The following is a 27,341-nucleotide window of genomic DNA, read 5'->3' on the forward strand; positions in this document are numbered from 1 at the left end:
TTTGCAAACATCCTCCTATGTTTGCGTTGTGCACCACATAAATTCCAGGGTGCATTTTGCTGAATTTCAGGTAATATGATGCACAATGTGCTATATATTTCATCGCTACCGTTATTAACGACACCGCTTATTTTGCAAAGCATGTCTCGTTGCAACTTTTACTCACAAATAGTGAAATCCTTATTTTTGGCACTCCGAGTACGATGACCACCTGTATCAAGCTATACTTAACGTCCGTGCAACTTCATGAGGAATTTCCAGAAAGCTGCGAAGACCAAGGGAGACTGATTTGCAAACATCCTCCTATGTTTGCGTTGTGCACCACATAAATTCCACGGTGCATTTTGTTGAATTTCAAGTAATATGATGCACAATGAGCTATATATTTCATCGCTACCGTTATTAACGGCACCGCTTATTTTGCAAAGCATGTCTCGTTGCAACTTTTACTCCCAAGTAGCGAAATCCTTATTTTTGGCACTCCGAGTAAGATGACCACTTGTATCAAGCTATACTTAACGTCCGTGAAACTTCATGAGGAATTTCCAGAAAGCTACGGAGACCAAGGGAGACTGATTTGCAAACATCCTCCTATGTTTGCGTTGTGCACCACATAAATTTCACGGTGCATTCTGTTGAATTTCAGGTAATATGATGCACAATGTGCTATATATTTCATCGCTACCGTTATTAACGACACCGCTTATTTTACAAAGCATGTCTCGTTGCAACTTTTACTCCCAAATAGTGAAATCCTTATTTTTGGCACTCCGAGTACGACGACCACCTTATCAAGCTATACTTAACATCCGTGCAACTTCATGAGGAATTTCCAGAAAGCTGCGAAGACCAAGGGAGACTGATTTGCGAACATCCTCCTATGTTTGCGTTGTGCACCACATAAATTCCACGGTGCATTTTGTTGAATTTCAGGTAATATGATGCACAACGTGCTATATATTTCATCGCTACCGTTATTAACGACACCGCTTATTTTGCAAAGCATGTCTCGTTGTAACTTTTACTCCCAAATAGTGAAATCCTTATTTTTGGCACTCCGAGTACGACGACCACCTGTATCAAGCTATACTTAACGTCCGTGCAACTTCATGAGGAATTTCCAGAAAGCTACGGAGACCAAGGGAGACTGATTTGCAAACATCCTCCTATGTTCGCGATTGCACCACATAAATTCCACGGTGCATTTTGTTGAATTTCAGGTAATATGATGCACAATGTGCTATATATTTCATCGCTACCGTTATTAACCACACCGCTTATTTTGCAAAGCATGTCTCGTTGCAACTTTTACTCCCAAATAGTGAAATCCTTATTTTCGGCACTCCGAGTACGACGACCACCTTATCAAGCTATACTTAACGTCCGTGCAACTTCATGAGGAATTTCCAGAAAGCTGCGAAGACCAAGGGAGACTGATTTGCGAACATCCTCCTATGTTTGCGTTGTGCACCACATAAATTCCACGGTGCATTCTGTTGAATTTCAGGTAATATGATGCACAATGTGCTATATATTTCATCGCTACCGTTATTAACGACACCGCTTATTTTGCAAAGCATGTCTCGTTGCAACTTTTACTCCCAAATAGTGAAATCCTTATTTTTGGCACTCCGAGTACGACGACCACCTTATCAAGCTATACTTAACGTCCGTGCATCTTCATGAGGAATTTCCAGAAAGCTGCGAAGACCAAGGGAGACTGATTTGCGAACATCCTCCTATGTTTGCGTTGTGCACCACATAAATTCCACGGTGCATTCTGTTGAATTTCAGGTAATATGATGCACAATGTGCTATATATTTCATCGCTACCGTTATTAACGACACCGCTTATTTTGCAAAGCATGTCTCGTTGCAACTTTTACTCCCAAATAGTGAAATCCTTATTTTTGGCACTCCGAGTACGACGACCACCTTATCAAGCTATACTTAACGTCCGTGCATCTTCATGAGGAATTTCCAGAAAGCTGCGAAGACCAAGGGAGACTGATTTGCAACCATCCTCCTATGTTTGCGTTGTGCACCACATAAATTCCACGGTGCATTTTGTTGAATTTCAGGTAATATGATGCACAACGTGCTATATATTTCATCGCTACCGTTATTAACGACACCGCTTATTTTGCAAAGCATGTCTCGTTGCAACTTTTACTCCCAAATAGTGAAATCCTTATTTTTGGCACTCCGAGTACGACGACCACCTTATCAAGCTATACTTAACGTCCGTGCAACTTCATGAGGAATTTCCAGAAAGCTGCGAAGACCAAGGGAGACTGATTTGCGAACATCCTCCTATGTTTGCGTTGTGCACCACATAAATTCCACGGTGCATTCTGTTGAATTTCAGGTAATATGATGCACAATGTGCTATATATTTCATCGCTACCGTTATTAACGACACCGCTTATTTTGCAAAGCATGTCTCGTTGCAACTTTTACTCCCAAATAGTGAAATCCTTATTTTTGGCACTCGGAGTACGACGACCACCTTATCAAGCTATACTTAACGTCCGTGCATCTTCATGAGGAATTTCCAGAAAGCTGCGAAGACCAAGGGAGACTGATTTGCGAACATCCTCCTATGTTTGCGTTGTGCACCACATAAATTCCACGGTGCATTCTGTTGAATTTCAGGTAATATGATGCACAATGTGCTATATATTTCATCGCTACCGTTATTAACGACACCGCTTATTTTGCAAAGCATGTCTCGTTGCAACTTTTACTCCCAAATAGTGAAATCCTTATTTTTGGCACTCCGAGTACGACGACCACCTTATCAAGCTATACTTAACGTCCGTGCATCTTCATGAGGAATTTCCAGAAAGCTGCGAAGACCAAGGGAGACTGATTTGCAACCATCCTCCTATGTTTGCGTTGTGCACCACATAAATTCCACGGTGCATTTTGTTGAATTTCAGGTAATATGATGCACAACGTGCTATATATTTCATCGCTACCGTTATTAACGACACCGCTTATTTTGCAAAGCATGTCTCGTTGCAACTTTTACTCCCAAATAGTGAAATCCTTATTTTTGGCACTCCGAGTACGACGACCACCTTATCAAGCTATACTTAACGTCCGTGCAACTTCATGAGGAATTTCCAGAAAGCTGCGAAGACCATGGGAGACTGATTTGCAAACATCCTCCTATGTTTGCGTTGTGCACCAAATAAATTCCACGGTGCATTTTTTTTTTTTTTTGAATTTCAGGTAGTATGATGCACAATGTGCTATATATTTCATCGCTACCGTTATTAACGACACCGCTTATTTTGCAAAGCATGTCTCGTTGCAACTTTTACTCCCAAATAGTGAAATCCTTATTTTTGGCACTCCGAGTACGACGACCACCTGTATCAAGCTATACTTAACGTCCGTGCAACTTCATGAGGAATTTCCAGAAAGCTACGGAGACCAAGGGAGACTGATTTGCAAAATTCCTCCTATGTTCGCGTTTGCACCACATAAATTCCACGGTGCATTTTGTTGAATTTCAGGTAATATGATGCACAATGTGCTATATATTTCATCGCTACCGTTATTAACGACACCGCTTATTTTGCAAAGCATGTCTCGTTGCAACTTTTACTCCCAAATAGTGAAATACTTTTTTTTGGCACTCCGAGTACGACGACCACCTGTATCAAGCTATACTTAACGTCCGTGCAACTTCATGAGGAATTTCCAGAAAGCTGCGAAGACCAAGGGAGACTGATTTGCAAACATCCTCCTATGTTTGCGTTGTGCACCACATAAATGCCACGGTGCATTTTGTTGAATTTCAGGTAATATGATGCACAATGTGCTATATATTTCGTCGCCACCGTTATTAACGACACCGCTTATTTTTCAAAGCATGTCTCGTTGCAACTTTTACTCCCAAATAGTGAAATCCTTATTTTTGGCACTCCGAGTACGACGACCACCTTATCAAGCTATACTTAACGTCCGTGCAACTTCATGAGGAATTTCCAGAAAGCTGCGAAGACCAAGGGAGACTGATTTGCAAACATGCTCCTATGTTTGCGTTGTGCACCACATAAATTCCACGGTGCATTTTGTTGAATTTCAGGTAATATGATGCACAATGTGCTATGTATTTCATCGCTACCGTTAGTAACGACACCGCTTATTTTGCAAAACATGTCTCGTTGCAACTTTTACTCACAAATAGTGAAATCCTTATTTTTGGCACTCCGAGTACGACGACCACCTTATCAAGCTATACTTAACGTCCGTGCAGCTTCATGAGGAATTTCCAGAAAGATGCGAAGACCAAGGGAAACTGATTTGCAAACATCCTCCTATGTTTGCGTTGTGCACCACATAAATTCCACGGTGCATTTTGTTGAATTTCAGGTAATATGATGCACAATGTGCTATATATTTCGTCGCTACCGTTATAGACGACACCGCTTATTTTCCAAAGCTTGTCTCGTTGCAACTTTTACTCCCAAATAGTGAAATCCTGATTTTTGGCACTCCGAGTACGACGACCACCTTATCAAGCTATACTTAACGTCCGTGCAACATCATGAGGAATTTCCAGAAAGCTGCGAAGACCAAGGGAAACTGATTTCCAAACAACCTCCTATGTTTGCGTTGTGCACCACATGAATTCCAGGGTGCATTTTGTTGAATTTCAGGTAATATGATGCACAATGTGCTATATATTTCATCGCTACCGTTATTAACGACACCGCTTATTTTGCAAAGCATGTCTCGTTGCAACTTTTACTCCCAAATAGTGAAATCCTTATTTTTGGCACTCCGAGTACGACGACCACCTGTATCAAGCTATACTTAACGTCCGTGCAACTTCATGAGGAATTTCCAGAAAGCTGCGAAGACCAAGGGAGACTGATTTGCGAACATCCTCCTATGTTTGCGTTGTGCACCACATAAATTCCACGGTGCATTTTGTTGAATTTCAGGTAATATGATGCACAATGTGCTATATATTTCATCGCCACCGTTATTAACCACACCGCTTATTTTGCAAAGCATGTCTCGTTGCAACTTTTACTCCCAAATAGTGAAATCCTGATTTTGGCACTCCGAGTACGACGACCACCTTACCAAGCTATACTTAACGTCCGTGCAACATCATGAGGAATTCCCAGAAAGCTGCGAAGACCAAGGGAGACTGATTTGCAAACATCCTCCTATGTTTGCGTTGTGCACCACATAAATGCCACGGTGCATTTTGTTGAATTTCAGGTAATATGATGCACAATGTGCTATATATTTCGTCGCCACCGTTATTAACGACACCGCTTATTTTTCAAAGCATGTCTCGTTGCAACTTTTACTCACAAATAGTGAAATCCTTATTTTTGGCACTCCGAGTACGACGACCACCTTATCAAGCTATACTTAACGTCCGTGCAACTTCATGAGGAATTTCCAGAAAGCTGCGAAGACCAAGGGAGACTGATTTGCAAACATGCTCCTATGTTTGCGTTGTGCACCACATAAATTCCACGGTGCATTTTGTTGAATTTCAGGTAATATGATGCACAATGTGCTATGTATTTCATCGCTACCGTTAGTAACGACACCGCTTATTTTGCAAAACATGTCTCGTTGCAACTTTTACTCACAAATAGTGAAATCCTTATTTTTGGCACTCCGAGTACGACGACCACCTTATCAAGCTATACTTAACGTCCGTGCAGCTTCATGAGGAATTTCCAGAAAGATGCGAAGACCAAGGGAAACTGATTTGCAAACATCCTCCTATGTTTGCGTTGTGCACCACATAAATTCCACGGTGCATTTTGTTGAATTTCAGGTAATATGATGCACAATGTGCTATATATTTCGTCGCTACCGTTATAGACGACACCGCTTATTTTCCAAAGCATGTCTCGTTGCAACTTTTACTCCCAAATAGTGAAATCCTGATTTTGGCACTCCGAGTACGACGACCACCTTACCAAGCTATACTTAACGTCCGTGCAACATCATGAGGAATTCCCAGAAAGCTGCGAAGACCAAGGGAGACTGATTTGCAAACATCCTCCTATGTTTGCGTTGTGCACCACATAAATTCCAGGGTGCATTTTGTTGAATTTCAGGTAATATGATGCACAATGTGCTATATATTTCATCGCTACCGTTATTAACGACACCGCTTATTTTGCAAAGCATGTCTCGTTGCAACTTTTACTCCCAAATAGTGAAATCCTTATTTTTGGCACTCCGAGTACGATGACCACCTGTATCAAGCTATACTTAACGTCCGTGCAACTTCATGAGGAATTTCCAGAAAGCTGCGAAGACCAAGGGAGACTGATTTGCGAACATCCTCCTATGTTTGCGTTGTGCACCACATAAATTCCACGGTGCATTTTGTTTAATTTCAGGTAATATGATGCACAATGTGCTATATATTTCATCGCTACCGTTATTAACCACACCGCTTATTTTGCAAAGCATGTCTCGTTGCAATTTTTACTCCCAAATAGTGAAATCCTGATTTTGGCACTCCGAGTACGACGACCACCTTATCAAGCTATACTTAACGTCCGTGCAACATCATGAGGAATTTCCAGAAAGCTGCGAAGACCAAGGGAAACTGATTTCCAAACATCCTCCTATGTTTGCGTTGTGCACCACATGAATTCCAGGGTGCATTTTGTTGAATTTCAGGTAATATGATGCACAATGTGCTATATATTTCATCGCTACCGTTATTAACGACACCGCTTATTTTGCAAAGCATGTCTCGTTGCAACTTTTACTCCCAAATAGTGAAATCCTGATTTTGGCACTCCGAGTACGATGATCACCTGTATCAAGCTATACTTAGCGTCCGTGCAACTTCATCAGGAATTTTCAGAAAGCTGCGAAGACCAAGGGAAACTGATTTCCAAACATCCTCCTATGTTTGCGTTGTGCACCACATGAATTCCAGGGTGCATTTTGTTGAATTTCAGGTAATATGATGCACAATGTGCTATATATTTCATCGCTACCGTTATTAACGACACCGCTTATTTTGCAAAGCATGTCTCGTTGCAACTTTTACTCCCAAATAGTGAAATCCTTATTTTTGGCACTCCGAGTACGACGACCACCTGTATCAAGCTATACTTAACGTCCGTGCAACTTCATGAGGAATTTCCAGAAAGCTGCGAAGACCAAGGGAGACTGATTTGCGAACATCCTCCTATGTTTGCGTTGTGCACCACATAAATTCCACGGTGCATTTTGTTGAATTTCAGGTAATATGATGCACAATGTGCTATATATTTCATCGCTACCGTTATTAACCACACCGCTTATTTTGCAAAGCATGTCTCGTTGCAACTTTTACTCCCAAATAGTGAAATCCTGATTTTGGCACTCCGAGTACGACGACCACCTTATCAAGCTATACTTAACGTCCGTGCAACATCATGAGGAATTTCCAGAAAGCTGCGAAGACCAAGGGAAACTGATTTCCAAACATCCTCCTATGTTTGCGTTGTGCACCACATGAATTCCAGGGTGCATTTTGTTGAATTTCAGGTAATATGATGCACAATGTGCTATATATTTCATCGCTACCGTTATTAACGACACCGCTTATTTTGCAAAGCATGTCTTGTTGCAACTTTTACTTCCAGATAGTGAAATCCTTATTTTTGGCACTCCGAGTACGATGATCACCTGTATCAAGCTATACTTAACGTCCGTGCAACTTCATCAGGAATTTTCAGAAAGCTGCGAAGACCAAGGGAGACTGATTTGCAAACATCCTCCTATATTTGCGTTGTGCACCACATAAATTCCACGGTGCATTTTGTTGAATTTCAGGTAATATGATGCACAATGTGCTATATATTTCATCGCTACCGTTATTAACGACACCGCTTATTTTGCAAAGCATGTCTCGTTGCAACTTTTACTCCCAAATAGTGAAATCCTTATTTTTGGCACTCCGAGTACGACGACCACCTGTATCAAGCTATACTTAACGTCCGTGCAACTTCATCAGGAATTTTCAGAAAGCTGCGAAGACCAAGGGAAACTGATTTCCAAACATCCTCCTATGTTTGCGTTGTGCACCACATGAATTCCAGGGTGCATTTTGTTGAATTTCAGGTAATATGATGCACAATGTGCTATATATTTCATCGCTACCGTTATTAACGACACCGCTTATTTTGCAAAGCATGTCTCGTTGCAACTTTTACTCCCAAATAGTGAAATCCTTATTTTTGGCACTCCGAGTACGACGACCACCTGTATCAAGCTATACTTAACGTCCGTGCAACTTCATGAGGAATTTCCAGAAAGCTGCGAAGACCAAGGGAGACTGATTTGCGAACATCCTCCTATGTTTGCGTTGTGCACCACATAAATTCCACGGTGCATTTTGTTGAATTTCAGGTAATATGATGCACAATGTGCTATATATTTCATCGTACCGTTATTAATCACACCGCTTATTTTGCAAAGCATGTCTCGTTGCAACTTTTACTCCCAAATAGTGAAATCCTGATTTTGGCACTCCGAGTACGACGACCACCTTATCAAGCTATACTTAACGTCCGTGCAACATCATGAGGAATTTCCAGAAAGCTGCGAAGACCAAGGGAAACTGATTTCCAAACATCCTCCTATGTTTGCGTTGTGCACCACATGAATTCCAGGGTGCATTTTGTTGAATTTCAGGTAATATGATGCACAATGTGCTATATATTTCATTGCTACCGTTATTAACGACACCGCTTATTTTGCAAAGCATGTCTTGTTGCAACTTTTACTTCCACATAGTGAAATCCTTATTTTTGGCACTCCTTGTACGATGATCACCTGTATCAAGCTATACTTAACGTCCGTGCAACTTCATCAGGAATTTTCAGAAAGCTGCGAAGACCAAGGCAGACTGATTTGCAAACATCCTCCTATATTTGCGTTGTGCACCACATAAATTCCACGGTGCATTTTGTTGAATTTCAGGTAATATGATGCACAATGTGCTATATATTTCATCGCTACCGTTATTAACGACACCGCTTATTTTGCAAAGCATGTGTCGTTGCAACTTTTACTCCCAAATAGTGAAATCCTTATTTTTGGCACTCCGAGTACGACGACCACCTGTATCAAGCTATACTTAACGTCCGTGCAACTTCATGAGGAATTTCCAGAAAGCTGCGAAGACCAAGGGAGACTGATTTGCGAACATCCTCCTATGTTTGCGTTGTGCACCACATAAATTCCACGGTGCATTTTGTTGAATTTCAGGTAATATGATGCACAATGTGCTATATATTTCATCGCTACCGTTATTAACCACACCGCTTATTTTGCAAAGCATGTCTCGTTGCAACTTTTACTCCCAAATAGTGAAATCCTGATTTTGGCACTCCGAGTACGACGACCACCTTATCAAGCTATACTTAACGTCCGTGCAACATCATGAGGAATTCCCAGAAAGCTGCGAAGACCAAGGGAGACTGATTTGCAAACATCCTCCTATGTTTGCGTTGTGCACCACATAAATTCCAGGGTGCATTTTGCTGAATTTCAGGTAATATGATGCACAATGTGCTATATATTTCATCGCTACCGTTATTAACGACACCGCTTATTTTGCAAAGCATGTCTCGTTGCAACTTTTACTCACAAATAGTGAAATCCTTATTTTTGGCACTCCGAGTACGATGACCACCTGTATCAAGCTATACTTAACGTCCGTGCAACTTCATGAGGAATTTCCAGAAAGCTGCGAAGACCAAGGGAGACTGATTTGCAAACATCCTCCTATGTTTGCGTTGTGCACCACATAAATTCCACGGTGCATTTTGTTGAATTTCAGGTAATATGATGCACAATGTGCTATATATTTCATCGCTACCGTTATTAACGACACCGCTTATTTTGCAAAGCATGTCTCGTTGCAACTTTTACTCCCAAATAGTGAAATCCTTATTTTTGGCACTCCGAGTACGACGACCACCTGTATCAAGCTATACTTTACGTTCGTGCAACTTGATGAGGAATTTCCAGAGAGCTCTGAAAAGTATCGGGAAAGAATTGCACAAAACTTGCTTCTTTATTTAGCAGAGCCGAAACTTCACTTTATTTTGCTTCAAGAACAAGATTTTGGTGCACAACACACATGTACTGCTTCCCCTCCATATAAAAAAACATACATTTCTTTGGGCAGAACTCACGTATATCTACAACCTTGTCTGTTGGTTCTACCTCAACGATAGTAGCGATTTCTACTTCTCTGTCAAGTACTGTTAAGATATTTTTTTTTCACTTGATACATGGTTACTCTTAGTGTGTCATTTTTTTCACAACTACACCCTGGCAAATCATGGTCACTACCGGAAACAGAAATTCTATCCAGGCGCAAAAAGTCATTGCTGTTTGCATAATAGCAGTTGTTCCGTCTAGATTTATCCAAGGCATAGATGCAAAACCTCAAAGAGCCTACTGACATTTTTTTAAAGGTAGCCACATTATCCTGCGTTTCCCCCTTGCCATAAAGACGAATATTCCTGAACTCTTGAGTGTATTAGTGCTTGCGGTGTCCCATGCACAGGACATCATTGAAAAGTTCTCTAAACGTCTCATTTGCTTCCGTAGTGGATGAAAGTTTCAAGAGCTGTCGGGACATCAGGTACTTTTCACAAATTTGTTCACCAACATACCGTGTGCCCTGAAACAATTTCAGCAGTTTCCTATGTGTGCTTTCAAACGGAAAAGTAGAATAGTTCCACTAGGGCCCCCAGTTCTTAACACTGTCAATCATGTGTAACAAAATGTTGTGCGTTGTAAGTCATCTTATTTTTTCCGTACAACTTGTGATATTCTGCCAAGAAATGAATCAACTTATCTTGAAGAATGGAGAGCTTGTGAAGTGGCACAGAATCAGCAAGATGTATGTGCATGATTTGAACTAACCTGAGCTAATTTCTGTAGTATTTTTTTGGCAGGATGTCCTTCAACACAACTGGAGAAAAAAAAAAGCAGAAAATTTCTCCACTCAGATGCCTTCCAGTATTTACGGTGTCGAATGGATCGTGGAAGCCTGGAGATTTCCCAAATGCACTTTAAGCTTTGAAGTCTCTGGTCTATTTCCGAAACATTCTTGCCAAGGTGATATTTATGTGGCCCTTTGTGGTCGAACCACATGCATGCTGTTGCTCGTACAAAGCCAAGGCAGACAGCATGCATGTAGTCAACCACAAACCCGCCTGTCACACTGAAATATGACAGAAAGAAGAGCAAGGTGACACCTTTCACTCCACTGCTGTTATTGCCAGTATCATCTGCTTTCTTTCCATTTTCCTGGAAATTTTCATCATTTCTCCTAGCAGGCACGTTCTGCAAAACAGGATATACTCGGCAATGACCGTTCCCCACTTCAACTACTTCCCCTTCGTGCTCGCACCAAGGGCAGCCTTGCTTGCCATTAAACTGGACCATCTTTAAGAGCTGGCACCTGGCTACACTATCCACAGTGCATGGACCAGGGAACACCTTTGAACACTTTCTTTCCCCAGAGCATGATGTCCAAGTGAATCCATCTGTGGACAATCTATTCACTTCATCCACGAATGGCCTAAGGAAAGTGTCCATACAGGGCTTCCCAGGCCCAAACCATAGGCTTGCCATGATGTGATTCTCTATCCTATTAGCATATGGCAACTCATTTACTTGGAGTAACAGTGGCCAAATGTCATACTGTGACGATTCAAACACAGGCACACCATCGGTACTCCAAGTAAATGAGATGTCATCACCAGCCAGGGGAAGACCTCGATATGCAGGAGTGCACGATATATCGCCAACGGTGTATGAGGGCAATGGACGGCCTGTTAACAGCTTCTCATTGTTTTCTAGCAGGTCACGTAGCTGGGTTTCAAGGTCAAGTGAAATGAAGTAGTGTCCCGTCGCAAATAGCTCGTCTCTGCTGTTGCTTTTGTTGCATATGTGGCATGTTATGGGCTCATGTGTGGGGACATCAGAGGAGTTTTTACAAAGGTATTCTGAACTGTCGGGGCAATAGAAGTGAACTGTTAGTGACTGTGCTGCTGAGGTGAGGTGCTTGAAAAACTGATATTTTGTAGATGGGAACTCTGTAGTGTCCGGGAGATGTGCTTCAATCACTTTAAGCAGGTTCTGTGTTGCCTCCTTTGTGCTGTGGTACTTTAGTGCGTGGCCCATGACTAGAAGGAGGCTTTCAGCTTTGGTTATGCGGGCACCTGCATACAACCTGTCATCCTGGAAGAGAAAAAGACGGACTGTGTAAACACTACACTACATAAAGATTTTGTGGGTCACACTTTTCTGTGCGCCATCTCCATACACATACAGATAGCAATACAAACTTACATGTTCACAGCTGCCATCTGCCTCGGCATGCGACCCCGCTAAAGGAGTGTTACATCCAGCGCTTGACGAAAACGTGACATGGATGTCGCTGCGTGGGTGTTCGGTGCTGAGTAAATCAGATTCGCAGGTCTACCATGCGGGCCGCGTTCACGTCATCGCTATTGCAGTTTGGTTGCGGCACATGTGTGTTGCCGATAGTGTCCGCATCGCTTGGCCCCGTGTTCCGGTCGCCGTCAAAATTAACCGCCTCCACACTCGAATGGCTTGCTTGAGCATGTTCCGGTGGTGTCCGGTGACCATGTTCTTGAAAATCTATTCCCCTTTTTTTTCAGTTCCATACCGTACTTCTCGATATCGGATTATCTGGATTTACTGCCGAGTCACGATATACTCTTTTCGGCATTTCAACACACTTTCCACCGTGCACGCACGAGCAGGATTTCGTCCATATATGCTCAAAGAAGAAGAACCTTACATATTAAACTGTTTGACTGCACAAGCTGCAAACACATACACACACCTACGACGCTGCGAGAAGTGGACGGAAGCAACACGGGAAAGGAAATCTGACGACGTCGTCCGCGTGACCGCCGCATTCAGCAACACATTGAGCCAATCCGTTCTTGGTTTCACGAGATTTTTATTTATGTAGTCTTTATGTGGGTTCAAGAACGCAGAACCTGTCTTTTAACGAACAGCACACACGCTGTGCATGGATGGACGGATGCTGTGGCCCGCCTTTCCATTTGAAGCGGACGGTAGCTTGCGCCAGCTAGCCTTCTGCACACAGTTGCTCAGACGCCGCCAGATGAGTAATAAATAATAGTCTAACTTTGAGTTTGCTTTGGTATTGTTACTATTGCTGATAAATGCAGAATAATTTGAAGCTTTTTATGAGCTTCTACCCTTCTTGGGTTTTGCTTATAATGATGGTCAGACGTAGATGTTGCTGGGAACATTACATGGAAACTAGTTATCATCATCATTATAATGTCATAGCCCCATAGCCTGGCCAGTCCAAGCCGCATCTACCTCATTCACAGTCTGACTTCTGATCTGTGCGGCGCCATTTCCAAATAGTTCAGTTTCCGTATTTCGCGTGCTTGCAAAGTTATATTTCTTGGAATGCATATTTTAGTGAAGTGGACAGATTTAAATATGCTGGACGTATACCCCATAGAAAATCTTGTTGACGTTGATGTGGGATTAACCATTCTGCACAATCCGGAAACTGTGTGTAAGGTAAAAGGCAAAAAAAATGCTTGTGAAGTGGAGGGCTGACACAGATCCCTCTGAGGCATTTATCATTGCTGCAGGTGAGTCACCTCTTGATTTATTTTGACATAGTAATCATATTCAAAATATTTATAAAAAAAAAATAATTACAAAGCGCATGGTCCGCAGCACGTGATGCTAGTAGTTTCGCTTCATAGCTCCATGCTTCACAATTGTCGAAGATACGTATGTTTCCCGATTTTTGTTGTGTTATGTGTTAGCAAAGCAAGTTCGCAAATAATTCTCAAGCTGCTTTAGGAAGATATTTTTAATCTTGTGTTGTAAAATGTCATTTCCATGTAGGAACACCGAATGAACTTTAAAAGAAAAGAATGAAGTTCGTCAAGGCCGTCAAGCTGGTAACAGACATGTATGGTACCCTTGTAAGTAACCACAGTGGTTATATTTGAGTGAGAATTTACAATTGTGGCCTTAAAAGAAAAAAAACTAAGAGTAGTGTCACCATTCTGGGATTTCGCACAGTTGATTATCAGCGATGCATAATCGTAACGGAATGCTTATACATCTCATCGTAAGGCTTAATGCCACAAAAGAAACGCATTTGTTCTTTATTGTTGATGTTGGCTGACTTCTGTGCAGGGTGAACCTGGCGTGTGTACTGATTGCACGCAACAGAAAAGATCTTGAACGTGCAAATAGAAAGCTGTCCAAAAAGCCCAGAAAAGCGAAGGAGAACCATAGTGAGTTTCTGGACTGTTTTGACGTTGACAATTGACCCATTGTTTGACCACATACCACAATTAAATTGAGCACCACTTTTAGAAATGTCTAACATGGTGGGCAAAATTGAAGAAATCATTGCAGCAGCTTCAACTCAACAGGCTGAAGCTGTGTGCACTGCAACAAAGGTATGAATCTGTTTCTCTATGCCCATCCTGTATCTGTTACCGAGAATATGGTTGCAATGTACAGCCTTGCAGTGTATAGAATTCCATTTCTTCAACAAATATTTTGCTGCTATGCAGGTAGACATTGGCTTGGGAGTGTGCCTTGACGCAGGCGTTCTGCATCGTATACAATGAGCAGCAAAGGGAGATGGAACCAAGTATGTATCAGCTCGAGTCACTTTACAAATTTGGGCACTTCCTGCCCCATATGCTTAGTTCAGTTTGTGAATTACTGGTCCATTACGTACTTGCTGTGGTACCCTTTTCTAAAACGCTTCTTTGACTACAGAATGGCACGTTCACTGATGCGGGCAGTGTTTCTACCTGAAGAGATGACTGGCCACACCCTTTATGGGAGGCCGTGCAATGCGCACAAAGGTGCAACAGCGAAACCTTCCATTGATGAAACAAGGACACAAGCTGTTCTTGGTAAGTGCTCTCTACAATAATGCAACACATTATGCTATTTCTCTAGTCATAACTCCTAGTCACTGGGATATTTTCAGTATCCCTCAGTGACTAACTTCACACATAATTAGCTGTTGGATGCTGCTGTAGTGATTGAGTATTTACAGCTTTAATATTCAGGCTACAACATTTTTGTATCTAGAGTGATTCATAACATGCATATCCGATAACTTCCATGGACACGATAGCTGATAGTCGTTAAAGGGACAGTCTCGTACCCCCTGCCCCTCTCGTAAAGTGTACCATTCGATTGCCCTTTGTTGAAAATGGAATACTGCGAATTTACACGACAAAACATGCCACAGTTATTAAATAAACAAATTAAATTGATAAAGATTGCAGAGCATGCCTGATCTGTGTTGGCAAGAATAAGAACGGCCACGTCGACCTGCAGGAAAATTTGTGATAGGATACAGAAATCGTCTGCTGCTAGTGCATCAGCGTAAGCAGACAAGTTTCAGAAGTTGATGGGCACCGCGGTAATTCTTGTACATTTCCTTTCAGTTCTCAGGTGAAAAACGCACATTCTAAGAAGTCGCAAGCATGGTGGTTTAGAACAACTTTGTTAAGCCTCACAGACAAGTTAAAACTCGCAGGACAACCCCATCCATAATCACAAATCTGAAGTCGCCAACCATTGGCACACGCGCTCGCATTACAGCTCCGACCAAAGATATATTACACGCACTTCCATTACACTCCCCGTTGCGCGCTGATCATGCTTTGAAATGAAGTGTCGCTGACGACACACATGGAGGAGTGCATGTTTATTTAAAAACCGCATTGAATACTCACGCAAAGAAAACATGTGACTTAGCTTCCACGTATCCGATTATGCGCCACATTATTGGAGACCCCAGAGTCATTGCCAGGACTACATTCTCCGCTCGCGGAAGTATATGCCTGAGTGTCCCCATTTCGAGAGCAAAGGGGATGACTCAACCAGAGGTGCTTCTGCAACTTACAATTACCATGACGACGACGACGTACCTACAGGCCGATGTCATACGTGAGGTGTGAATGAGAGAAGTACAGGTTTTGTCGTCTGCTATTACGTCACGTTTCGACAAATTCCAAGAAAATGACTTGGTTATTCCGAATGAAACATTGACGGTTGAATGTGTGCAGTACTCGTAGAGCTAGTTTTGGCAGAGAGTTTTGGTAGAGCAAGTTTCAGAATCGCACTGGCTGTACGAGACTGTCCTTTTAAAGGGATAGTCGCATCCGGAAGCGTGTTCCGGAAGTATTATGGTCATGTTCCCTGTCGTTCATAATGTACGCCGGCAAATTTTCTCCGCACAAATCCACTTGGTTGACTCACAAACGATTTTTAAATGTTCGCGCTTCCGGCGCGCACGGCAATCCCAGCAAGGCTCCGACACTGGATGACGTCACCCGGATAAACCAATCATCAGCAGGCGCTCCTTCCCGCCGCAGATTCTGTGTGTGTCTGAGCGTGCGTCTGACCCTTTTTTCTTGTTGTATTGTCGCGTTTGCTTTGAAGTACTTTGAACCACAGCGTGTGGCCTAGGATTTCACGCCGTTGACGTGCGATGTCACAGCCAGGAAACCGGTCCTACGTGCTCGGGTGCAGAAAGACTTATAACGCGAATCCCGAGCTTACATTTCACCGACCTCGCAATGGCGAAACGAAACGAAAGTGGGAGGCAGCGATCGCCAGCCACTACTGTGGTGTGGCCCAAGGATTGAATGTTTCACGCGTCTGTTCCTGTCATTTCGCCGACGACGCCTATTTTGATGAAGATGTATTGCAAGTTCGGCTCGGGCTACGGCAGAAACGAAAGCGGCTGAAGATTGACGCCGTGCCTACCACATTCGATCAGGAACAAGGGCAGGAACCAGTAACGGAGGTAAGTGACAATCTTGCGTGGTCACAGCTACGCTGCGATGAAAAATATCAGTTGTCACAGTAAACATCATCGCGAACACCTGGCCTCGCCGCCGATTCTAACTTTACAGTCATACCGGCTACTAATGTACACAAATTATTACAATGATTGCAGCATCCTGACGCAATAGTACGCGTACTCTAGAGAAAAAAGATTGATGTGTTGTTGCTGTGCTATTTGTCGCCAGTATTATGCAGGAGTAATGTAACACTCCCACATGACAGCGTTATTCTAATGTTATTGCAGCTAGTGGATGTTTCTACAGTTCATAGTGTAAGCCTGATGGCAGCATTCAGGGATGTGAAAACATTGCAATCTGTGTTTGGCTACGTCAGAGACACTTGCATCAGTATTCTACTGCAGCCTTGTTGCTAATTTCTGGCTCTATTTTAGGCGGCAGCAAGCACGTCAACGGAATCAACTGGATTTGGTATGTTTTGCCAAGCCACGAAAATATTGCAATTCTTTTTGCACGTCCCACGAAATAATGGATATGTACGAGCCCTGAAAATTGTCGAGTTCTGTGAAAGGAATCTTGTGTGATGCGGCTGCCAGCGTTTATAACGTAATGTCGACAGGAAAATAACTGTGCCAGTGAAATAGGGACCGCAAAGGGAAAGATTTATTTGCATAGTCATTTTCATGTTTGTTATTGTACTCGCTAGGCCCTCAACGTATTCTTTTGAGTGTTAACACTCAAGGCCATATTTCAGATGTGGAGGTCATGGCTGAAGCGAGTGCTGGGGACCCACTTCCCACTTCACGGCGCATCTCACAAGGGGGTTTTCATCCCCTGATTCCAGGAAGAGGAAAACAATGGACACAGACTTGCATAGCGTATTAGTACACCAGATATGGATCTCCCAACATGAACCCTCCTAACATCCCTGTGACGGCATACCTGTAACCACCCAGACTTCACACCACATTAATTTAGAACCACAGCACAACATAATAAAATAGCTTAGGTTTATTTGCCTCCATACATAATGGGAGGCAAATAAACCTAAGCTATTTTGTTATTCCCACTCCGTCATACTCCACTGTACAATAAATCGTTACAATTATAGGGTCATTCTTTATTCCCGTCACTACACACACCTCGGCACTAACTTAGTGCAGTACAGTCTGGATTTGATGCCAGAGCTAATACCGCCACGTGTAGTAGTTTTTGCTGTACAGACGGGTAGACAGTCTGTTGACTGCAACTGGAGATACAGAGTGACAAGACAAAACATCCCCCACACTGCAATGACGAAAAGACCACACTTATAGTATCCTCGAAAACCTCTGATGGGAGGCAAGGGGGATGACCAAGGGCTCACTTACACGAAGTGTGCCTATGTCAGCAAAATTTTTGTCTTGCCACTACATGTCTCCATTTCCAGCCATCAGTATACACCAGCTTGTCTCTCTTGCAAAGACACCCTTGTTTCGATGGTCCTAGCGCTGATAGCCTTGATAAGACGTAGACGGGAACTCCCTCCTGACTGCTCGGACAACGCATCCAGGAACCTGTCGTCTGTTCCTTGGGCCAAGGTATCCCCAGACCCATCTTGTGAGTGACGAGTATTCAATAATTGGGTGTTTACGTTGCGAGACAACTGAGATCATGAGCGACGCCACAGCGGTCGGTCTGTGGATTGCTTTTGCCCACCTGAGGGTTCTTTAACGTGCGATGAAAGCTCATCACACAGCACCCCGTATTTAACGTCCCTCGCGGAAGACGGCGTGTCTAAGCAACTTGTACCCTGGCACCAAGTTGCTGGCGTCCTCGGTCGGGTTCGAACCCGCGATCTCGGGATCAGAAGGCGAACACGCTACCAACTGAGTCACCGAGGCCCCTGAATGATGAGTATGCCGTGAACCTCAGGCAGCTGGAAAAGACAACACCACATGACATTTCTTTTTCTTTAGCATCATATCTTGTGGGCATTTGCACACCTGCCAAATCTCCAGCAGTGTTGGGAAGACAATGGCCAGAACAGAAGAACAGACACTATCCCAACCTTGGAGTTCAAAGCCTGTGCATTCATTCCTTAGTTCCAGGGTCTCCCGCATTTTGAATGTGGAAGGTTGGAAGGTGTGCAACATAGTACAACGGAAAAATGTCCGCCTCTTTCAGGATGAGCCCGATTCCAACTGTTAACTCCCTCCCAAACCAGCTTCCCTCCAATTTCGGCAAAATCCAATTTCTCCCAAAATATGTTACTCTTACATTCTTCAGTAACATGCTTCCCCCCTTTCATTGGCACCTCATATGCTTCTGTTTTCAGACTTTCCTTCAGAGTTTAAAATTCCCACTGGATTCAATCAGGGTTTTGTGTTGCCAATCAGGGCATGGCTAACTGGCATAATTGAGAGCATGTCGAGGCTAGCTGTAGCGGCTGTGTTGCTTCACTTTTCCTAATGGAATTGTTGGACCAGGATTCTCTGGATCGTTCAACGGCTGTCGTCCACGCTTATGATTTATGGGGACAAACTTCTGTAGGCCAAAAAGCTGCTGAGAATAGTCGCCCTTTTGTATACAGCCCTTGTCCACATTAGGTGCGACAATTTGCATAACCAACAACACCCGACTAGCACTCGAGTTTACCCTTCCGAATCTTGATTGGGGGGGGGGGGGGTCATTTAAACCGAAAAATTCATTACGGCCGTAATCATATAGCAAACGAGAGATCACTGCAGCAGGCTTACCTGTGGTCCTGGGGATTGAGTCGCCTAAAATGTTGATCGTAGCGGCAGCATTGAGGCGCGTACACCACTAGAAGCTCTCTACGGAGACAGATGTCCCTGAGTAATGGGTGTTGTGTTATGCACTGCACGGCGGCACTGTTGCACATTTCTACCACCCTGGCAACAGAATGGCAACAGAGGCGCTCGTCGGGCTCCTGTGGGTCGCAGACGCCACACAGACACCTGCCGATTTCAACATTCTAAACTGTTCTGCACATCCGACGGCAACCATGCAAAGATATACGTCACCTAAAAATGTCATCCTGCGGGTTAGCCGCAGCCACATCTCGTGGATGGTCGGCGGGTTCCAGAGGCATTGCTTCCGTAGAGTATGGGTCATCATCCAGCATTAACTCGTCGCCGCTACCGCTAACATGTTCGTCAGAATCTCCCCCAGACAGGGAAACATCACTCTCGTTTTCCGACTCCATGTTTGCTCCCTTCGCTTCGCGATCGCCAAACAGGCGCGCGGCTCGCATTTGCCCATGGCGCGCGCTGATTGGCCTTATCCCTGTGACGTTTGCTCCCACTTTTAGAGAGCGAGGGCGCAAGGATTCCGGTTTCTTTTTGATCGGATTGCGCGAAAAGTACGCCGCGGATCGAAATGGTATTTTCGGGCACACTTCAGTGGTCGGCAAGGAATTAGAATTCGCATTAGTTTCGAAATTGACCTCGGAGAATGCGACTGCCCCTTTAAATCTAACTGCTTAATCAGAGAACGATGGTGGCTCGCACATGATGCTGCGCATCATTCACAGAATATACTAATCATGATGCACTTACTTTACAGGATACACATGCAAACAGACCACGACGAGCTTACGGGAAATAAAAGAAAGCCTGGCGTCAATGTTGAGCAAGATGACATAGTTTTATAGCAAGATGACATAGTTTTTAGTATATGTCTATCTAATAAATTTCCTCCGTTCCTATTTTAATGCAATTGTTCATGCTTATACGTGCAAATCGGCTTCTATTTGCAGCTAAGGCAACGGGAAGTGTGGGTTCATCGTGCAGGGGGTAGGGGTAGGATTGGTCAAAAGAAAAGCCAATAGAGGTTTAAAGCAAAGCTGGTTCACTTTCGAAAGGAAGTCCAAAGGACGGGGGGGGGGGGGGCTAGGAGTCAAAAGAAAAGCCAATGACTGTCAATAGATGTTCGAAGAAAGGTTTCTTCACTTTCTTCACAAGTTTAAAGGCAGTCCACAGCAATAATGTATATTGAAATTCCTTGAAAAATTTCGAAAGGAAGTCTGTCCCAAATAACCATTAGTTGTCCAAAGCATTTCCAAAGGATTTTCCATACAAAATCTATAGAATTTCAATATCATGCCTATTGACTCTTTTGACTTATTTCCATAGAATTTCTATAGCATGGACGAATATTTTTTCATAAGGGCGTACCAGCAACGTGATCTGGATAAGCATTCGGAAATCTATATTACGTCTTTTCAACGTAATCTGGATATATCTGGATATCCACTGAACATACTAAACGTCTCAGATGAACCATCCTCTGGATGTCTGAAGGACATTTGTGGTTTACTGGGATCTGGATGTTGCATTTCAACACAAGATGGACTATGCTCTAACTCGTCCTGCCGACGTCAACCTGCAATTTAAGATTTTTTTTTCGGCGACGGCCGCTGTCGGAGGTGACAAGCACAAAGATACACTCTATAAAACCTCATAACTGAGTTCCGATGACTGGCACATCATCATGTATGCTGACATCTGGATATTGCATTTTAACACAAGATGGGCTACACTTTATCTCGCCTTTAAAAACCGTCACTCGACCTCAAAACCCGCGACTCAACTTCAAAAGCCATCTCCCCTTCCTTCTTCTTTTTTATTCCTAATTAACATCGCCCGTCACGCGATTCCAACATCCGTCACTCGAACTCAAACCCGCTGTTACTGTACCTCAAAATCGATCACGCGACTCCAGAGCCCTTCTCTGGACTCGAACCTGCCGGCGTCAACCTGCAATTCAAAACCTTTCCTTTGAATAAATATATGTCCCCCCCCCCAACCCCTGCAATTCAAGATTTTTTTATTTTTTTTTGGCGACGACCCCTGTCGGAGGTGACAAGCACAAAGATTAGGGATGTGCCAACCGAATCCGCAAATCCGCAAATCCTAGGCAGGGATTCGAGATTCGCGAATCCAAATTCCATTGCCCAAAACTGCGAATCGAATCTTTCGAATCCACCAACCGCGTTTCTTTGTTTCTTTTTAAAATCGGCGCCTCCAAGCCTGCTTGGCCGGCGGCCTCCGGGGCGCGACAAAATCACATCACAAAACTCCGGTATTAGAAGTTTAAAAGTAACACGGTTTCGCTTTGATTGTTTCTTAGTTTCATGGAGGGAATTCAGACTCCAGTGTTTATGTATTTCCGGATGAACAACATGTTAAATAAGTCACACTTAGGAAGATGTATATGCCCAGACAGCACAATATGTTGTAAATGTGTTGCATCAATGTTACCTCAACGTTGAAGTGTTGCAGCGATGTTACATGCCCACATTCGTCGTTGCAGCAATATACTTGCTTCAATGTTCATGCCATGTCTCAATGATTCAGTCGTGTCTCAATGACTCAATGCGTCAAGCTAACATTCCTACACATTGCGATGATGTCACTGAAGCAATGTTGAATATGTTACACTCAGGTAATGTGGAGTTTGCATTGTTGATGCAATGTTTTTGCAAGCAATGTCAGTGGTATTTTGCAATTGCATTTCTTCCAAAACGCTTAATCAGCGACGTAAATTAAACGTCTGTGCAATATCTTTATTTCAATGTTTTTGCCGAATTTCAACAGATGCGCGGAGCTAGCAGTGTGATTGTGCATAATGTAAAACCCCGAGACTAGGGAACACGAAAGGACAGACACAAACACAAAGTCTCAACATTTGTTAGACTTTGAGAGTCCTTTCGTGTTCCCTAGTCTCGGGGTTTTACATTATGCATCATCTTCACCAGCTCGCTTGCTTCCTAGCCATTTTTTTTCAGTGCGATTGTGTTTCCGAAGCAATGTGCGTGTGCTACACTGAAGAAATGTCGCAGTTACATTGCTGATGTGGTGTTTGGCAGTCAATTTTAATGCAACGTTGCAATAGCATTGCTCACAAAACAGTGCATCAGTGACCTAATCTTGGCGTTGCAACACCATCATTATATCAACGTGTCTGCTGTACTTCGAAGGATGCGTGGAGCTAACAGTGTGATTCACTTGCGAGAACAATGTTGCACATGGTACATTGAGGAAACGTCGCAGCTTAGAAATGTTACCTCCAGGCAACATCTGAAACCTTGCGGCAACATCGAAACAAACATATTGCTGCAATGTTGCACGTTTTGCATGCAGCATTTCCGAGGCACTTGCTGCGAGTGCTCCAGTAACACAATGTTTGCACGATCTTGTTCTATCTGTACTTCCCACCAATAAACAATGAATGACATGTTCGGAACTTCCCGTGACGGTCACACGTCATTTATCAATTTGTTTTTGACGACGTGTTCAAATGTTGCGGCAACGTTTCATGAACAAATGGATTGTTACCACAATGTCTCTAGTTCTATGTTCGTACAGCATTTCGAGACGATATGCATTTTAAAAACATTACGAATCTGTCGCTCAGGCAATGTTTCACGTGCTGCAGTGAGCTAATATTGAAATTAGTGTACCATTATGGGGATAATTAATTCAGACTGTGAGAGACATATTCTGGGACAACACTGCGGGCGCGCTATGGGAGATGACTATGGGCAAAAAGATCGAGACGAGGACAACATAATCTCAAAGAAAATTAATCTGACCGAGAACTTCAAATTAATTACAAATCATTTTTACGCACATGAGAATGCGGCTGACCCTCAATATGGCGTTCTTCCACAGCATCAGTACGACCACAGCCCTTGAGCCCTCGCGTGGCATAGTGGTTAGAATGATCGCAAAAGACTTGGAGGTAACACGTGCGCTTCTGTGCAAAGACTTGGAGGTAACACGGCCTCGAACACGAGTGCTGTCTGCGGTTTTCCCAGGTCTTTCCGGTAGGCTTTCCAGACGAACGTCAGCACCATTCTCCTGAAGTCTGCCAAGGAGCAGGACTATTACTGAATATGAAGCCTATTGTGTTCACTTGCACATACATCACCAAGACTGTAGTGCTCCTCCGGTGTTGCTTTCGTAACGTTGCTACACTGTAAAATAATGGGTAATTGGCGGTGTTGCATCAACATTGCAATATGACATCTTTTCAATGTTCTTTCTGTAATGATTGTTGCAAAATAACGAAGTCGGTCTTTTGCAATGTCACATTTTTGCAATGTTGTTTCAATAGCATCGTTGCAGCATAACGAAAGCGGTCATTAGCAACATAACATCAATATTGCATGGCAATTTTGGTGCAATGCCACTGCAACAATTTGTGCTGACTGGGTGATTATGTCTTCTCCCGGAAATTGTTTCTTATTAAACAAAGATATCAACTTCTGATTTGATTGCTTCTCTTTTTAAAGAAATGATTGGAAAGATTCGGGATTCGTAATATTCGTGGATTCGCAGAACCTTCCTTGGATTCGGGGTCGGATTCGACAAATACTGGATTCGTCCCATCTCTAACAAAGATATACTGCATAAAACCTCATAACTGAGTTCCGATGACTGGCACATCATCGTGTATGGTGACATCTGGATGTTGCATTTCAACACAAGATGGGCTACAGTCTAACTCGCCTTTAAAAAAACGTCACTCGAGCTCCAAACTCGCTACTCAACTTCAAACGCCATCGCGCCCTCCCTATCTTTTTTTTTTCTTAATAAACATATCCCTCATCACGCGATTCCAACATCCGTCACTCGAACTCAAACCCGCCCTTACTGGACCTCAAAATCGATCACTCGACTCCAGAGCCCTTCTCTGGGCTCGAACATCGAAATCCAATACCTGCCGACATCAACCTGCAATTCAAGATTTTTTTCGGCGACGGCCCCTGTCGGAGGTGACAAGTACAAAAATATACTGTATAGAACCTCATAACTAAGTTACGACGACTGGCACATCATCGTGTATAGTGATGTCTCGATGTTGCATTTCAACGCAACATGGACTTCATTCAAGCTCGCCTTCAAATTCATTCACTCGACTTCAAAACCCATCTCTCATTTCCTTTCTTTTTCTTCTTAACTAACGTATTCCACCCGTCACGCGACTCCAAAGCTCATCACTCGGCTCCAACTTCGAAATCCAAGACCTGCCGACATCAACCTGCAATATAAGATTTTCTTGTTCGGCGACGGCCCGTGTCGGAGGTCGAAGATACACGTTATAAAACCTCATAAGTGGGTTCCGATGACTATCGTCTATGATGACATCTGGATGTTGCATTGCAACGCAAGATGGACTACACTCTAAATCGAATTGAAATCCCGTCACTCGACCTCAAAATCTGTAACTCGACCTGAAATCCCATGACGCCTCTCCTTTCTTTTTTTCTTCTCAGTAAACATACCTCCCCTACCCCAATCAAGCTAGTCCAATACCCGTAACTCAAAATCAAACCCGTTAGTCGACCTCAAAATCGATCACGCGACTCCAAAGCCCACCACTTGGCTCCGTAGTCCTTGCACCTCCAAATATTTTTAACACGTTCTATGCCTCCTAGACAACACCGCAAAGCAGTTTAAATGTCACTGAAGAAATTGCAGACTTCTGTAAATATTTTCAGACGTTCTAGAATTGTTAAGTTTTCTCGGGGAATAATTTGTGTATAAAATCTGTGGGGTTTCACACCAAAGTGTTGTGCTTTGCTTTCAAGCCCAGTTCCCACATATAGCGCTTTCCTACATAGCGCTAGAAAATTTCACTATATTTTCCTCATCGCATTGCTGCGAACCGCTATAAAACCACTCTTGTTGAAGTAGAGCCCCGGTCAACTTTAGCGCTATATTGAGCGGTGAGTATGTGTTAACCAATCGTGAGCGTCTTTCAGCCGTGACGTCGCGGAAGCTGGGGTTTGTTTTGCTTCCGATCACTTGAAGCAGCAAGGTGGGAAGGCGACGACGACGACAGAAAATGGACACGAGTTTCATCTATGGCGGGCCATATATAGCCCGCCATATTTCATCTGCCCGTGCATCTGTAAATTCATGGCTGTTTGGTTACTATAGTTCGGTATCGCAATCACAGCATCGAAAATGTCATCCGCGTTCATGCCACGGGTATCCGGCGCAGACAATAAACAATCACGGTGGTACTAGTGCATCACGTCGCAACGAGATACCCCGTGACTGCAGCAGTATAGCGCTCTGTGATCGGTAGTATGTGAGAACGGCAACCGAAAAAATACCGCCAAATCTTGAGCGCTATTTTCTAGCGCTATAAAGCAAAGCGCTGAATGTGGGAACTGGCCGTCACTCAGAAGACATTTGATTGGAACTTGTGAAGAAGCAATTTCGTTAGAATTTCTTTTTTATTCCTTTTTAGCGCCGCGAAGCAACTGTGGCTATGAGCGGCGTACAGATGTGGACAGATGGAGAGAGGACAGCACGGAAGGAGTGGGGAACAGTAGGGTCAGTATGCGTCCTCGGCCGACTTCAGGGGGAACTGTGCCGACATTCGCCTGCAAAGTCTTCGGAAAACTCAGGGAAAACCTCAGACAGCAGAGCCGGTGACAGGATTCGAACCCGTGTCACCTCCCAGTCTCGGCGTGGAAAGCGATCATCCTAACCACTATGCCATGGGAGCCGGTCGTTAGAATTATTTTTCATCATGTAGGCAACGTGTCCCATCTCAATCTTTAAGAGGCAGCGGTGGAGCGCCAAAAAAAAAAAAAAGCGGAAAAAATAAACTAGAAGAGCATTGACTGCAGGGAACAATCAACAACGAAATATTCCTAAGATATCGGGAATGGTCGAGCACATCTGGGACATTTGACGTGGAATGACCCTTCTGAAAAATGTCCTCCCTATGGTACTGATATCCATTATATACCCTTCAGTTTAAAATATTGAAAGTATAATCGAAATGAATTTTCCTTCGGACCCTATGTGGCCGAGTAATATACCATCTGCTGTGTTCTATAAAACAACCCTGCATTGAGAGGGTCTCACAGTGCAAGAACGACTTATCACTGAAAATACTCTTGCCGCATAACCCCCAAAGCAGTTTCTTTAGCGCTTTTCAGAAGGTCAAACCTTGTGTTGTAGCCTCGAGTGCTCCGAGAATTGCGAATGAGCACGTCCAATGAAATTGCCCCATTATTAGTTACTGTGTGCTACAGTCACTGTGCTCCTTGCAGCACCCTTGTGATGCTCCTGCTTGTGTCATGCTTGTGTGTTCCTTGTGTTGCATCACAACATGACGTTCAGTCGACCGATATGACTTCCTGAGCACCTTCACTTGTTGCGTCCTCTTCATCATATGGGTGACAACAACAACTGCCGAGGTCGAAGCATTTTTGGGGTTGTCTTCCTGTGTGCTGTCAGTGATATTGATCTCAACACCTAGAATGAAATGCAAACCACATAGAGTTACCCTAAGTTTTGGGAACCTCGGCTTGCAAACACATTTTGCTTTACGAATGAATCTTCTTACTTAACAAAGCACGGGCCTCTTGTGTGGACCCTGAATTTATGGACCTTGAACTCTTGAAGAATGAACGCAGGT

The 27,341-nt window shown here is 43.5% G+C and overlaps 1 long non-coding RNA gene across 1 annotated transcript; it reads left to right on the top strand.

Moving 5' to 3' along the window:
- Nucleotides 1-14,290: 14,290 nt before the first annotated feature.
- LOC135368339 (uncharacterized) lies at nt 14,291-20,492 on the top strand. The gene is made up of 5 exons (XR_010414757.1): nt 14,291-14,348; nt 14,431-14,516; nt 14,634-14,713; nt 14,845-14,984; nt 20,460-20,492. It is a non-coding gene; the product is annotated as an uncharacterized LOC135368339 (long non-coding RNA).
- The last annotated feature ends 6,849 nt before the right edge of the window (nt 20,493-27,341 follow it).

The sequence above is a fragment of the Ornithodoros turicata genome, chromosome 1, assembly GCF_037126465.1.
Source record: "Ornithodoros turicata isolate Travis chromosome 1, ASM3712646v1, whole genome shotgun sequence".
NCBI classification, from domain to species: domain Eukaryota; kingdom Metazoa; phylum Arthropoda; class Arachnida; order Ixodida; family Argasidae; genus Ornithodoros; species Ornithodoros turicata.